The sequence below is a fragment of the Hirundo rustica genome, chromosome 1, assembly GCF_015227805.2.
Source record: "Hirundo rustica isolate bHirRus1 chromosome 1, bHirRus1.pri.v3, whole genome shotgun sequence".
NCBI classification, from domain to species: Eukaryota; Metazoa; Chordata; class Aves; order Passeriformes; family Hirundinidae; genus Hirundo; species Hirundo rustica.
Window position 1 is genome coordinate 32,007,333 of NC_053450.1, and position 15,065 is coordinate 32,022,397.

Sequence of the window (15,065 nt, forward strand, 5' to 3'; positions counted from 1 at the left end):
TAAATTCAAAGCTGTCACAAATACGCCAATTACGATAAAATATCACACAACGAGTTAAGGTCAAGCACAAATAAATAAGGAACCATCCTCAACTGTCCACAAGCATTATCATCTGGGAAAGGACAACAGCCATGTTATGGATGAGTTCAAATGAATATTTATATGTGTGCCCTGTAAAACCATGTTCTTTAGAGGCATTCACATGCATGAACCACAAAAAGACTGATGTAAGTGCAGTGGTGGTGTATCCAAATTGCATTTCCTCCTGGGAGACTGCAATCTGATGATCTGTTGAGAAAATCTGCCATCACCAGCATGGTAGTTTCATCAGAGGACAGGACACAAAGGGACATGCATTGCATGTATTGCAGAACACTGCATTACATGAGAAGAAAATAACAGCAGTTCCAAGGTGTTCTTGAAAAGGATAAATAAGTGGAAATTCTGATGCAAACAATGTGTGGATTGACAAATGCACTAGTCAAAAACATCCTCAGCCCACCCCTCATCATATTAGGTACTCTGGTTTGACAAGTAAGAAAGCCAGTTGGAGAAACAGCTGGTCTGTTCTTATTCCATCTGACTCTCACTTTCTTTATCATAAGACTCCAACACCAGGTTCAGTTACCACATTTCAGTGAAATACAGTGCTTCAGATAAGCTGCAGGAACAGGCCAGGAGCAACTTTCAAACTCCATCTTTCAGCAGTTAATTTTGTTCACTTGAACATCTTTCACAGACTCAAAGAACATTCTGAGTTGGAAGGGACCCATGAGATCCATCTCTCAAGTGAATGGTCCATATGGGGATTGAATTCACAGCCTTGGCACTATTAACACCATGCTCTGACCAGCTGTGTAGACCTCCATCACAGTTTGAGAGCATTTTTCAGTTTTCATTTACGATGGGCTGGGAACACCCCAAAATGGGTACTACCGTTCAGTTGATGTGATAAGCAAGCACTGTAACGCCATTCATCTTGAGTCCTGGAAGCTCTAGGACATGACCATCACTCAGCTGGTTGCAAAAACCCCAGCAATTAGTGACTAATGAACTCAAAGGTTACAGGAAAAGATTATAAATGGAAAACAAAAACAGTGGACATCTCAATGTATATGTAAAGTAAGTACTACAAGTAAAAAGAAGTGTATTCAGACCATATAGATTTCACCAGCAGCATCCCAAGGAGATTCCCACTTCCACATCTCAGATTAAGGACACTGCACTTGTTGCAATGCCAGCAAAATAGAGAATAAAGAGAAGAGTGCTTTTCTCAGGGGTAAAGCAAACCTTTTGTGCAGTAGATATATATTTTAAATGAAACAATGAGGTCTTAGACAGGATTATAGTGGCCTAGGTGTTAAAAAAGCTGAGTTACACATTGGTTCTTCTAGGGAGAGATTTTAGGAAAGTGCTATCTCCAGCACATAGTCCCCTAGTCGGTATGCATGCAGGTACAAACCGTAAACATGTCAACAATTAATTAAGGAACTGACTGAGAAAATCCCTCAGCTGTTGTTTCTTTTTTCTTCACCATTGTTTCCTTACATGCTGCAAGATTATAAAGTTGCAAGTCTTTTGCCATAAGGAATTTAATTAAAATGCTGTTTTGAAATAATTTAGCTGCACTATCATCATCTTGCAATTACTTTGTTTAATCCGTACTATGTTAACTAACCACAGATGTTTCCCTTGGCTCATCAGTGATTCTTTCTGAACTTATGTTCCTCTTCAGAGGAGCTGAACCCTTCCTGGAAGGCAGTGCAGAATTTTCATTTATCATGTTTCCCTCCAAGAAAGTGTTGCTGTTGATAAGTATCAGAAAACTTGACTGCTTTCAAACACCACATGTTCCTGCTCTTTGCTCTGAAATTATGTGTTTTTCTAAACCAAAGCTTGGTTTCATTGATGATAACTTCAACTCAAAAAGATGATCTAAACTGGCAAAGATTGCATGGCAAAGATAAGTATTTTATAGCTTCTCTTGGCATCTTTCAGGTCAGGATCTCAGACCTTAGAACATTTACTCTTACTTAAACTTTACCCTTCTGTGAGGGAACAAACATCTTAAAGATGAATAAGTGAAGAAAGAAAAGAATTACTATCCATGGAATATGTGAAGCTTGAAAAGAAAACAAGTGAGGTTTTGAAAACTTGGGGAAAAATATCTCTTTTTAAATGTGTAATCCTGACCTTGCAGCATTTAGCAAGACAATTTAATTCCTGACATTTTTTTTTTTTTAATCACACACTGGTTTCAACCCATAAATAGTCAATGCCCAGCTTGAGAAAAAGATTCCTTAAAAAGCATTATTAAAAAATTGTACCACTTGCAGTCTCACTTTTTTGCCTCATTCTTTGGTTAATCAGAGTGAGACAAAGTATTCTTCATAGTAAAAAGGAACAAAATGGAAGACAATAGGTTGAAGAATTCTTTGCAGTCACCCACATCAATTCCAAACTGGCTTTTTCCCATGTCACCTTAAACTTTTGAGATAATTGATATATATATTGATATACTGCTTATAAATTTACATATCCCCACAAAAGGAACAGAAAGTACAGGTGAAGTAATTTTTCAATTCAACAGCAACATACGATCATTAATGAGCCTCACTCTCAGGAGCAGTCAAGTCTATCATTAACTATCCCCAAGGAAATAGAAATACTCTGTTGCCAGCTGTTGGTATTACTTGCTATCAAGTTGACTAATGAGAACCAATTGCAAATAAATTCACCCCAGTATTGGAAAAGAACAAGAACTATACCTTTCTTTTCCTTTAAATAAGATATGTCTATGAGGGAAAAAAAAAAAAAAATCCATATCATCCATTTGAGAAAAGGAGAAAAGTTTGAAGTATAAGCAAAGGTTATTCTCACATATCATTAAATAATTACTACAGCACTACAATTATATTTTCTTATACCAGAATACAGTGGGAGAGCATGTCAGTAATTAGTGATAGGGTATGCATTCTTAAATTTCTACTTAAAATCAGAATGTCATTCCATTCATAAACACTGGTGGGAAAATGGTATAAAGGCATACATGCTGACAAAAAAAGTCATGCCACACTAGTGTATTTTCCAAAGGAGAGAGGGAGTTGTACTTTATAATAAAGTATATCTTGTTTTTTATTAGTTATTTGTTAGTTATAATGTTAACATTCAGACATGGAGAAATACAATGCAGTGAAATTATTATGGGTTACATTTGCTTGTTGAAGCTGTCATAGGAAAAGAGAACATGTATAGGATTTTTTGAAAGGACTTTAGGTGTCACCTTAAGTATCACCACAAAATAAAGAAGGAACCATTTTCTTATAAATAACATAGGACTTGATTGCTTCAGCTGGCAGCTGCAGGTGGGATTAGAGAGAATTTTTCCTCAAACTAGCGTAGAGGGATGTCAGATCTTTACTGAGAACAGAACTTGTAACTACTGTTTGAACACCGGATTAATCAGCCTGTTAAATGATTCTAAAATTTGCAAAAAGCTCTTAGAAAATTCTGTCTCTAATGAAAGAGTAAGATGAGGTGATGCCTTGACACTAGAGTAAAAGAATGTGAGTGAATTCAACTGGCCATATCAATTCAGTTTTCCTAGTGAAAATCTGGGCTAACTTCACTGAGCTTTGGAAAGTGATAGTCACATAACCAAGAGATTCTGGCTGCCTACCTATGACTTAGGAGGTGTGTCATAAGAAGGAAAGCAGTCCATTATTTTTATCGGTCACTGACATCACAAACCATTGGCTTCAACTTTCAGCAGAGACTAGTTTAAAATTGTACCTTATTAATAGAAACAAATGACAAATACTCTACTGCCAATATTAATGTGGATTTTATTTTTATCTACAAGTGATGATCTCAAAATAGGGATTCACTAAAGAACCCATTTTCAGGTTTCTCCAGTCCAAATGTTTCTTAGAAGAATGGTCCTCAGAGCTTCTGTTTCTTCAGGGTCTCTCAAGGGGTATGTATTCATGTACCATGTACCAGGTTTTTACTGCTTCTGAAAAAAGAATTTTCAGTTTTGTGATAAGTAGCCCAAGATTCCATTCTTATCTATATATATTTATCGATTAAGGCCTACCTATGAGTAGGACTCACTTGATATGAAACTTGCAGATCCATCTTTTGGCTGAGTACCTGCTTAGACCCTGAAGGCCCTCAAAAGGACAGAAATACTTCTTTGAAGAAATTTTCAGCGTTTGAAGTTGCTGTCAACAGATGTTGAAGTACTTTTTTCACTGCTTTTTCCCTGGCAAGTGTGAAGGGCCTTAAAGCCATCAAGTGGAAGACTCAAAACAAACAAAAAGAGAGTGTTTTTACACAAAATGTGTTAGTTACAAAACTCCTTGACACAGGATCGTGACAGCCAGAAGTGCACATAGGTATAAGAAGATACTGACATGTACATTGACAAGAAATTCACAAGGGGTATTCAATGAAATTAATTAAAAGAAACCATTTCTGCCTCAGGAAGTCCCTGTGCCACAAGCTGTTGTCAGCTGGGACTTTTCTCAGAGCAATTTTCATTGTATCATTCCTCTAATCTTATCTTTTTTTCCTAGACATTTGTTTGAGACCATTGTTCAAGACAAGAGTGTGACCTAATACAGCCTCAGTTCTCTGATATCTATTGGCTTGCTTTCATATACAAAGCATAAAATGGCCTTTAAAACAACAAATACTGCAGCAGATGCTCATGTCATGGCCTGGTTCTTCTCTCTTCCCAAGACTTATCTGTTCTGTAGATCAAGTGAGGTACCTTCTAAGTCCAGATTTTTTTCAGTTTCTGGCATTTCTTTCCTTAGAAGGAGTTAAGAGGGAGGACAAGCCCTCTTTTCTCTTGGTTGTGTAACTGTCTTTAAATGTTTACCAAGATATAGCTTATCTCTGGCAGTTTTTCTCTTCATTTGCTTTTCTTACAGCCCAGTGTTTAACTAAACAAACAGCCCAACAGTCATCCCAACGGTCATGTCAACACAGTGTATTCATTAACTACTTTTGCAGCTCCTCATCCATCACTGTGGATATTAGAGCTTGACCTGGACATGGAAGTCATTGTCTTTAAGGACAAGCATCTGTGTGCTTTCACGCTCATTCAGCTGAGTGGGTTTGAAGTGATGATAAGCGCAGCTGGGTTTATTTAAATGTGGGAGATTATAATCTAAAACACACTTCAAATACATAGATTCAGATCTTCATTTTTAAGAAGTGCAATTAACTACTGAAAATGAGCTAGCAAAGGGAGTAGGGGACTGTCTGTTTCCTGGAAAATTTATGGCTAGTTAGATGGGAATGCTTTAGTCAAACACGTGAGATACAAGTATCGCTTTTATCACAGGAGGAAAGGGATGAAGGGGGTAAGAAGATTGACGTTTTATGCTTTACCACAAGTGACATTAAAATAATTTATTCTGGCCTATATAAGATATCTCAATTTCAAAATCATGTTCTAGTGGTGCAATCATCCCTTTAGTGTTACACTTTAAGCCTGATGACTTGGATCATTTGCAGAACTTGTTAAATCTTCCATCAGATTACCAATTTATATTGGTAAGACCAAATATGAAATAAGAGAGAAGGGAGGATAGTCTTTTCATTTTGCTTTTATTTATCTCTTCTATAGTTCTTTTTACCCCCTGTTAAATCACTCACCAGATAATAAATTTATCATTTAAAAAGTAGTATCTGGTTTACCTTTTATACCTAAGTCCAAGGATTTGTCTTTTTGAGCTGCCACAATATAATTTTAAAATATTTTCTAGTGATTTGTTATTTGCTTGCCCTACTGTTCTTTATTCAAACACTGCAGTGTTTATGAATTTTCAAGCAACAGCTGTAACCATACTTGACATCAGAAAAATACATGTAATTACAGATGTATTTTTACCAATAAATCCCTCTTCACTTCCTGGTAAGTTCAATAAAATAACAGCAATTCTGAAGATAATTCGGCATGTAACAATGTGAGGTTTCTACCTGTGTTTTTCTTGCGTTTTGGAGTTGTGTAGGATGAAACAGAATGAAAAAGCACATTTTTAAAAAATTCTGCTGTAAGAGAAAAGTGCCTGCACCTGCAACACTGCTCAATACTTGTCCTTTAAACCTTCACATGAGGAGGGAGATCATCCTTCTTCAGCTGAGTGCTCCAGGTATAACCCAGCTGGAACTAACTCCACTGGATTGAGCAGGAGCAGGGACACAGCTCCATATCCCAGTGTCTGGTGTCTCCCAGGCACCCAGGAATGGGGAAGTGGCAAGTCATGTGCCAATTAGCAGAAAAATTTGATGAGAAAGAGTTAGAAATCCACAGAAACTGAAAATAGCACCATGTACACAATAAATAAGGCACATGGAAATAGAGGTGTAAGTTAGGTTTTAATAGCAGGTTATGAGATTTATTAATATTTCCCTAGAATGAAATATTTTTTCGTTTGGAGAGACGGATTATATGTATGTTTGTTTGACAAACCAAAAAGGGAACGCAATTTACACACTTGTCAAAGCATGGTATCCAAAGGAATCCCAACCCAAATACTGTTTTCTTCCTTTCTACTGTAAAATATATTGTATTTTTTCTAAAACTGTGAAAAAACAAATATTTCATAATGTCCATAATGGAAAATACTTAATGCGAATAGGTCCTTGAAGTGTAATTCAATTACATGGCAGATATTCCAAAACAGTCACATACTGAAAAATACATATTTACTTACTCTGTAATGATGTACAGATAATAAATGTGCTTTACTTCTGTATTTTATTAAATCTTAAGTATTCATAGATGAAGCCATGCTGTGCAGATTTCTCATTACAAAAATACCTTTTGGGGAAAAGCATTTTTCCTTTGTACAGCCAAGAGGGAACGGCTTGGCACAGCAAAAGAACTGGAGAAGCTATAGTTTGCTCTTCGTCCATACACTTAACGGTGATAACTGTTTTCTGACAATGAGCTCCTTGCCAGACGTGCAAGGACTCTTCTTGTGAGTCTGACCAGTGCTTTCTAACCCAATGCACTAAATTCAATCCTGAGCAAAGCTCAGCGCATTGACATGTTGAGGTTTGGTTTGCTTGCTCTAAGGGCAGAATTTCTGATCCATTGGCCAAAACAGTGTTCTCCCCTGAAGTGAGAAACTCAGCCTGGTGTGCTCTGGCCAGTTCCCAGTCAGCACACATGACACCAGGGCAATGGAGACTGGGACAAGGTGTTGGATCCTTGGCTAGTGTGTCACTGCATCTGCTGTGCCACTGACTGCAGGGATCCAGCACATGAGTCTCCAGACAGTGTCTGCAAGGCTGTGGAAAGACAAAGCCCTGGCCAGAAACACATCTATAGCCTTCTCCTGTAGAGCTCTGTTGCGCTGATGGCAGTCACTCAGGAGTGTCCCTGCCCCAGCATTGGTGGCCTGCTGCCACAGTCCTTTAGGGGTGCACATGGGCTCCCCCACAACAGCACTCCAGTCTGATTCCAAAATACACCTACTGGGGGGCCCATGGGCTCCTCCAACTCCTCAAAGTTGTGGCACATGCCAGGCTGTTCATGCCAGTCCCAGAACCACCTCTGGCTGACACAGGGCAGTTCATGGTCCCCACAGCCTCCTGCTGCCCACACCCTGCCACACATGGCCAGCAAAGCATCTGTGAAGTGGCCAAATTGAAGAGCAAAAGGAAAATGGCACTTTCTTAATGGCAGGATCAAGCAAAGGAATGTGGTTTTCCCATGATCACCCAGCTCAGGGACATGGTTCTCCCATGGTCACCCAGCTCCTGCTGTGTTTTTGGAGGAACTCTCCATAGCCTGTGCTTCAACACTCTTGAGCAGTTCAGGCTTATTCAGTGGTCCCAGCTGATGCCTCATGGCCTCAGGAGGGGTTACTGAGAAGAAGTATTAATGGTTTTTGATAATCTGGAAATTAATTACATAGTAGTATAATTTATTGCTAAACTAGGACTGAAACTATTTTGTCATGGCTGGTGTACAGTACTTCGAAGCTGCCAATGTCACTGACACATGATGTCATCTTCTGGGCCGGAGAGAAGCTTTCAAAAGTAGACTCTGAAATTACAATTTTTATTTTAATAATTCATCACAGTTTTCTTCATGGTCAAGAATGCCTTTTGTGAATGATCACATCATGGGGATAATTAGAACAATATGAAATAGATGGGATGAGTAAATGTGTTTTTCTAACAAAAAATCAGAATTGAACAAGGAACACTCTTTTGTGACTGAGTTTCTATATACAGCAAGGGTGTTTATAGCAGTGCGGATGGATTGTGATTCAACCTTAATTTAAGTTTCTGGTTGGATTACACTCTGTATCAACAGGAATTATAACTTTAATACCAGTCCTGTATTTAATTCCAAAACTGGTGGAGCTGTGTGTTTGTTTACATATTTTGATCCAAGACAAAATCTCAATGACAGTAAATAAACAGTGTCATGAAATCACTATTTATTTACCACTGCTAAGAGAATTCATTTGTGTTGAACTGTTTTTCTAAAAGGGTTTTTAAGGGTTTTGTGGGTTGGTTTTAGTTTGTTTTCTGGGGTTTTTTTTGTTTTTTTTTACAAGTATTTTAACTTTATTACCATGTTACTGAAAATACTGGCTTTGCACTGAATACTGCTCCTCTCATTTGTGTCCTCCTGTGTAACAGATTTTTAGTTAGTAAACACACTTTGAAAATAAGGGTTCCAAGTACTGCTATTTGCTTACAATCTCACCTTTGGGGAAAATATTTATTGAGGTAGGGCATCCTGTGGAAATTTTTTTTTCTCCTTCTGTAAAATATATCAGTTTAATAGTCTTACTCTACTATTTAGTTCTGCTATTTTTATAGGGCAATTATTACATATAGATACATATTGAGAATACATACCAGGAAGAAGGAAAGCTTGCTTAAACTGTAACATTAGTGGTACCCAAGGACAACTGGGTATGATTGAGCTATGAAATTTGGAAATAACGTTAGTTTCAAAATTTTAACCATCAGAAAACCAAGATAGTGCTTATTTTTGCAATAAATGATGGGGGGCAAAAAGCCAAACTTATTTTAAGACACAAACTGGCAGAAAATTTTGACAACAGATGAGTTTTTCTTGGAGGAGGAGGAGACAGGATTTCATGTGATAAATGAAATGGGTTTCTTCCATGGTAGCAGTTTTCAAACTAACCTGTGCAAAGAGCCAAAACTTTTCTGAGTATGAACTAGGAGTCTATGTTTTCAAACCCTTTGATCTCCACAACTAAATAAGGACTTGGATATGAACGGCCATAGAGTCTGGGCTCATCTACCTCCACACTTGGGTACAGCATGAAATGGACTTTTACAAAGGTTTGTGAAAAGGAGGGTGGAAGATGGAAGTTTCACAAGGACACAAAGATGGGAATTTAAGGAAGGACATTTCAGTATTTTCATAGTCTATGCTATGTCTTCCCTGGATATGAATGTGGGAAAAAGAGGAGCTCAGAAGAGCTGACAATGTCCTAAGCAGTCTGTGCTAAGGATGTAAACTATTGTATTGAGGAAGGAGAAAAAAAAATGTGTCAAGGCAGATTAAAAGCTCTCTAGCATCTTCAAAATACAAGGAAGCATCCAAATAAGGCCAAATTGCAACAAATATTAACTAATAGCTTAAGGATTTAGGCCCAATTCACCAAATAAAATATCTCTTGCTCTTGTTAGTTATGCCAAAGGTTATCAGAAGATAGTTTTAGTTTAAATTATCAAGCAGAGACTATTCATTCATCCTTCTCTGTTGTGTGTTTCTGTTAAAGGTCTGGAAAAAAGGTTTTTCAGGAATCATACCTTTTCTTCTTCCATGTATGCCAAATCATTCAGACTCCAGAGATTAAAGGAAAAATAGTTTATCATATACAAAAACTCCCTGTTTTAAATATGGCCATTAAGGTTCATATTCAAACAGAGAGACTACAAATTTGAAAATCATCTAGTGTTTTCTTAAAGCTACTTAGGGAAACAGTGTGGAGTCACTGACACTTAAGAAAATTATGCCAATGACTTACCCAAACACTGTTGACCATAAGCCATGTACTTGTACTGAGCTCCTTTCGATGCAGAACAGTGACCACATTTCATCAGCAAAAGTTCAAGTGTAGGCAAGTAAACTCCCTAAAAATTTGGCGCATCTGAGCTAGAAAGGAAAATTCCACCCCTTGCACTTATCTGAAATTTAGCTGTCTCACATGAAACACAAAGAAAAATAAATAGTACATGTAGGAGCTTGAGGAAGGAGTCAATTTATGTTATAAAACAGCTAACTAGCTCTTCTGGTGTTTCAGATTTTTTTAATCCATTGTTTATTCAATATTTCTTTGCAAGTGCAGAATCGTAAATTTTTTACAGTACAAACTAGAGAAGTAAGCATTTGCACTTCTGTAGAGACTTCCACCAGGTGATGTTCTGGAAGACAAGAGAAAATGGCCTCAAGTTGTACCAGGGGAGCTTCAGATTGGCTGTTGGGAAAAACTTCATGGAAAGAGTGGTCAAGCACTGGAACAGACTGCCCAGGGAAGCAATTAAGCCACCAGCCCTGGGAATATTTAAAGATGTGTAGATGTGACACTAGGGGACATGGCCTAGTGGTGGACTTGCCCGTGCTGGCTTAACAGTTGGACTTGATGATCTTAAAAGTCTTTTCCAATCTAAACGATTCTAGGATTCCAAGATGAAACATTACACAAAGTGCCCACAGCCAGCAGGAGCCTGGGGAGCTGCAGGTTATACAGCAAACATCCCAGGTTAAAACCAGTCCTGTACAAACAAACATGAGATGAAGGACTGCAGTGTAGGAGAACAAAACTACTTTTGAGGCAAGGTCATGTGGTAAGATTAATTATGATACATGCAAAACCATAAAATTTGGTAATACCTAATAAATTGTTAATGGAGGCAAGCAGGGAAATTACTGCTATCTTGAATTAGTGTTTTCAGCTGTGACAGAAGTACAGAATCTCTCGTTAAACAGAATCATTATTGAATAAGTCAATGAACTATGTAATAACAATGCTTGTCCCTTCACATATTTCATCCCCAGCAGAGGTGTTCAGATAAACTCTCATGCATAGAAAGCAAAGGCTCTACTCTTTCATCAACAAACAACATCTTTGTGATGCGGCTGCATTTCCCTCTTGACAGCAGTGTATACATCACAGTGTAGCACTTTCACAGGTGTAGGTTTTTTCTTATTAAAAGGCCAACAAACTTACAAAACCAAACTAAGCATAAACCTTAGATATCAGTCTGTCAATATGACTTATATTTCAGATTCTCTTTCTGAGTCTCCATTACTATCTTCCCTGCCCCCCTTCTCTCCCATAACGTCATGGTGCTGAAGATTGTCAGTGTAAAGTGTGAGGCTAAAGACCACATTTCAGAACAAATCCTTGCTGAGAGCAGGGTATGAATATGCTTTTCTTCACAAATACATCTTCAGTTCATTTTCTATACAAATTTAAGCAAAATTTTTCCTGATTCCAGAACTCCATGTGTAAGTTTTCTCAATATATTACCCCTGGACTGACAACTGGTACAGTCATTGACAATGTGTAAACACCAAGGTAATTCATTCCAAGCTAGACAGAGATGCTAGGAACACATTTTACATCCATCTGCAACCAGCTTGAGGGACTACTGACTTCAAGCACAGCCACTTCTCACGTTGGGTTTGAAGCTTGGTTTGCTTCTCCTCCCACTTGTCACAAAAGGCCATTGGGTTGCAATGAGCCTCTTTCAGTTGCTGCTGGAGTTCCATTTCTGTGGGTTGCTATGGGTGTGGAAGTGCAGCTTCAGCCAGTGTTGCCAATGTTGCTGTTCTGCCAGCCATTTCAGAGATATTTCCTCTCTTACTTTGCACAAAAAAAGATGCTGTTAATTTCTTATAACACACAAGAGGCAGAACTCTTATCCAATATGCTTTACCTAAGAAAATTAAGTAAGCACTGTTGTTTTTTGTATATTATATATATATATATATATATATATATATATATATATATATACACACACATTAAAAAGAAATCTGTTGTCTTTTTATTTGCTGGAGCTTCCTTGTATCACAGTTACAATTGGCAGTTAACAACAGAAAAATTAAGTCAGCTATAGATTTTTGGTTCTTTTTCAAATCCAAAGAACAAAAAATTTATGATGCTGTTCTGGAATCAGTCCTAAACATACATTCTTGGACTTGTTTTAAAAGAATTCTTCATTCCAAAAATAACTTCATATTCCAAAAGTTTTGACTCAGTTTGTACTGCCCATATTAAAAGCTTACACAGCTTTTAAAAACTTAAGTTATGCATATTTCCTTTGTTTCAGAAAGATACTGTACAGCTTTCATTGTCTCTGTAACAAATAGGTTGATTAAAATAAAACTTGTCAAGGCAAAGTTGTGAAATGTGATTCATGGCATAATGACTTTAAAATCAAATTCAGACCCCTTGTAAGTAGATGCACCACTACGTTTTTCGTAGCAATGACTCATACCAGATCTGAATTTGGCTCTCTGTTAGAAACTGAAATCTTGATACCTCCATTACTGCAACATCAGCCAATTTTGTTTCCTCTGTAAATTTTAGTGGATTCCATGTTTTAGAGCTGTCTTTAATTCAGCACAATAGGAGGGTGCACAAATTCTTAAGGCACAAAATTTGGACAAAGAGCATCTGGCACAGACTTCCTGTAAGATGTCTGGAAGTATTTCTGTTTGAAGACCTAAAAATTCAAACAATAGGTCTTTCTATTTTTACTGCCTCTGACTCTGGGGTGCAATCCAGACCTCTAATTGGAATTTTTCTAGTTTGGTGTCTAGGCTTGTGTAAAGGTGTTTGAGGAGAGTTACACAGTTCAAAATATATGTCTTCACAGTACCTGTCTGAACAGTGATCCAACTTAAATATCTGTATCAGGAAACTGGCTTCACTGTGTATTCAACAGAGACAGATATTTCTTCTTCCTTTCATTGACTTCAGTTAAATAGTTGAAGTGAGTTACAAGAAATTGGTCAGAAGCAGCAATCCAAAAGCCTCTCTTCACCTGCAGAAAAGCCACACAGAGCTAGACCACAAGTTACAGTGATGGAACTTCTCTGGACAGTTTTTCCTTGGTTTCATTTAGGCTCCAGAATCTGGAATTCCTTCCCTTTCCTCAAATCTGTTATGTACTTAAAGACGTCCTTACCAAGAGCTTTGCCAACTGCTGCTGGCTTTTAAACATAGCTAGCAGAGGAAGCTGTGTGGCAGGCCCTGCTCTCCATCAAGATGCTGAGTGACTGACAGTCTCAGCATCCACATGTCTGAACTACCTTTTGTCAAAGGAATGGCCTCTGATTTCTGTAGACAGATGTGTGTTGTGCTGAGAAAGCAGGGAGGAAGGAGCCTGACCCTACTGCATAGGGCCTGTATCTATGAGGGAGGAGGTTTTGTCTCTACGGCTGAGTTCTACCTATTTCAATACAAAGTGGGGAAGAACTCCCCTTTCTGTAAGATGAATGCCTCAGTCAGCAAGTGACAGAACCAGAGGTCCCCTCACATCTGGCCTGGCCCTATGAATGCTCTGTTTTCTGCTGCCTGCAGAAACACAGGCATCGTCTGCTTAAATACCTGGAGTTAGGTAACCTCTCCGAAACAAGACTTAAATGAGTAATTTTCAGGATGGTAACTGTTTCTCAATAGCTAAAGCTTTCTATTCAGTCCAAATGCAGTAGCTTTCAGATTCTGATCTGGATGATCAGTTAAACATGAAGCACTAAATATGTTAGTCCCTACAGTCATGATGCAACCAATGTTTTCAAATACTGTTATAATGCTATCAGAGTATATAAGGAAAGAGAAACACATCTCCCCATGGCAGGGGAGTTGGAACTAGATACTCTTTAAAGTTCCTTCCAACCCAAAACTTTGTATGATTCTGCAATTACATTAAATTTTCATAATTTTACCTTTAAAAATGCAAATTTATTTTATAAAGGCAAGCAATACAGTAAAATACGTGATTGTCAATTAGCAATATTTAGCAAATGAAATATGAAAGGGATAAATGGGATACTATAGTGTATATGTATATAGAATATCAATATATTTTAGGCATATATATGAAGTATATTAATACTGATTTATGCTATTATGTGTTAGTTTACACAATACACTTTTATATAATTATTTATGAGTATTTAAAACTCTAATAAATACTAATGCTGATGTAAAGCACAGAAATTGTTAGGCCTTCAGCTCTGCAAATTCCAACAGATTCTTCCCACAACACTAAGCTTATCCACAGCCTAACTATTTTACGGTGCAAAATTTTTAACTTCACATTAAATTAAATACCATGATTGTAACTTAGAAATAAAAACAGAAATAAAAAAGATATTGAAGTATTGTATGAGTGAGTTAACAGTGTTATAAGAACTCTGGCTTCTGGAATTTCCTGAGTTTTGAGTGCCTGACTTTATGACTTGGTACTGCACCAAAAATAAAATTTCTTCATAAAGAAAAGAGGGAACAAAACACAGCATATTTTCTTTGGGATTTTTCTACATGCTTTTGACTTCCTCAGTACATCATAGAAATTGCCGAAGCACAACCTTACACCTCTTTGTCTAACATTGGCTAAACAGAGAGATAATAAGGAGGCCTCAGCTAACAATTACGTCATTCACCATATTGCAGAGCACAGTGTGCTCCAGCTAGCTAGACCCACTACTTTTCACCTACTTTCCATCTGCTTCTCTCTCTAATCCTCATGCATTAGGGCATGCCAATCTGTTCTCTAAATCTTAGTAGCTCCTTGCTCCCATAGAATTCAGATTTAAGTAAAAAATGCCTTTAAGAATGTGATGTGGATGCATGGCTTTGTGAATTTGGACACAGCAATTTATACTTGCCATACTTACCTTTGCATTCACTCTTGCCTCTTGTCTGTTTAGACATAAGCTTTCCACTGCAAGAGCTCTGTGCACACTTCTGACTAATGCTAAAGCATCAAAGCTACCTCAAAGTTGGTGCACAGACTACAGGTGTCATAATCTC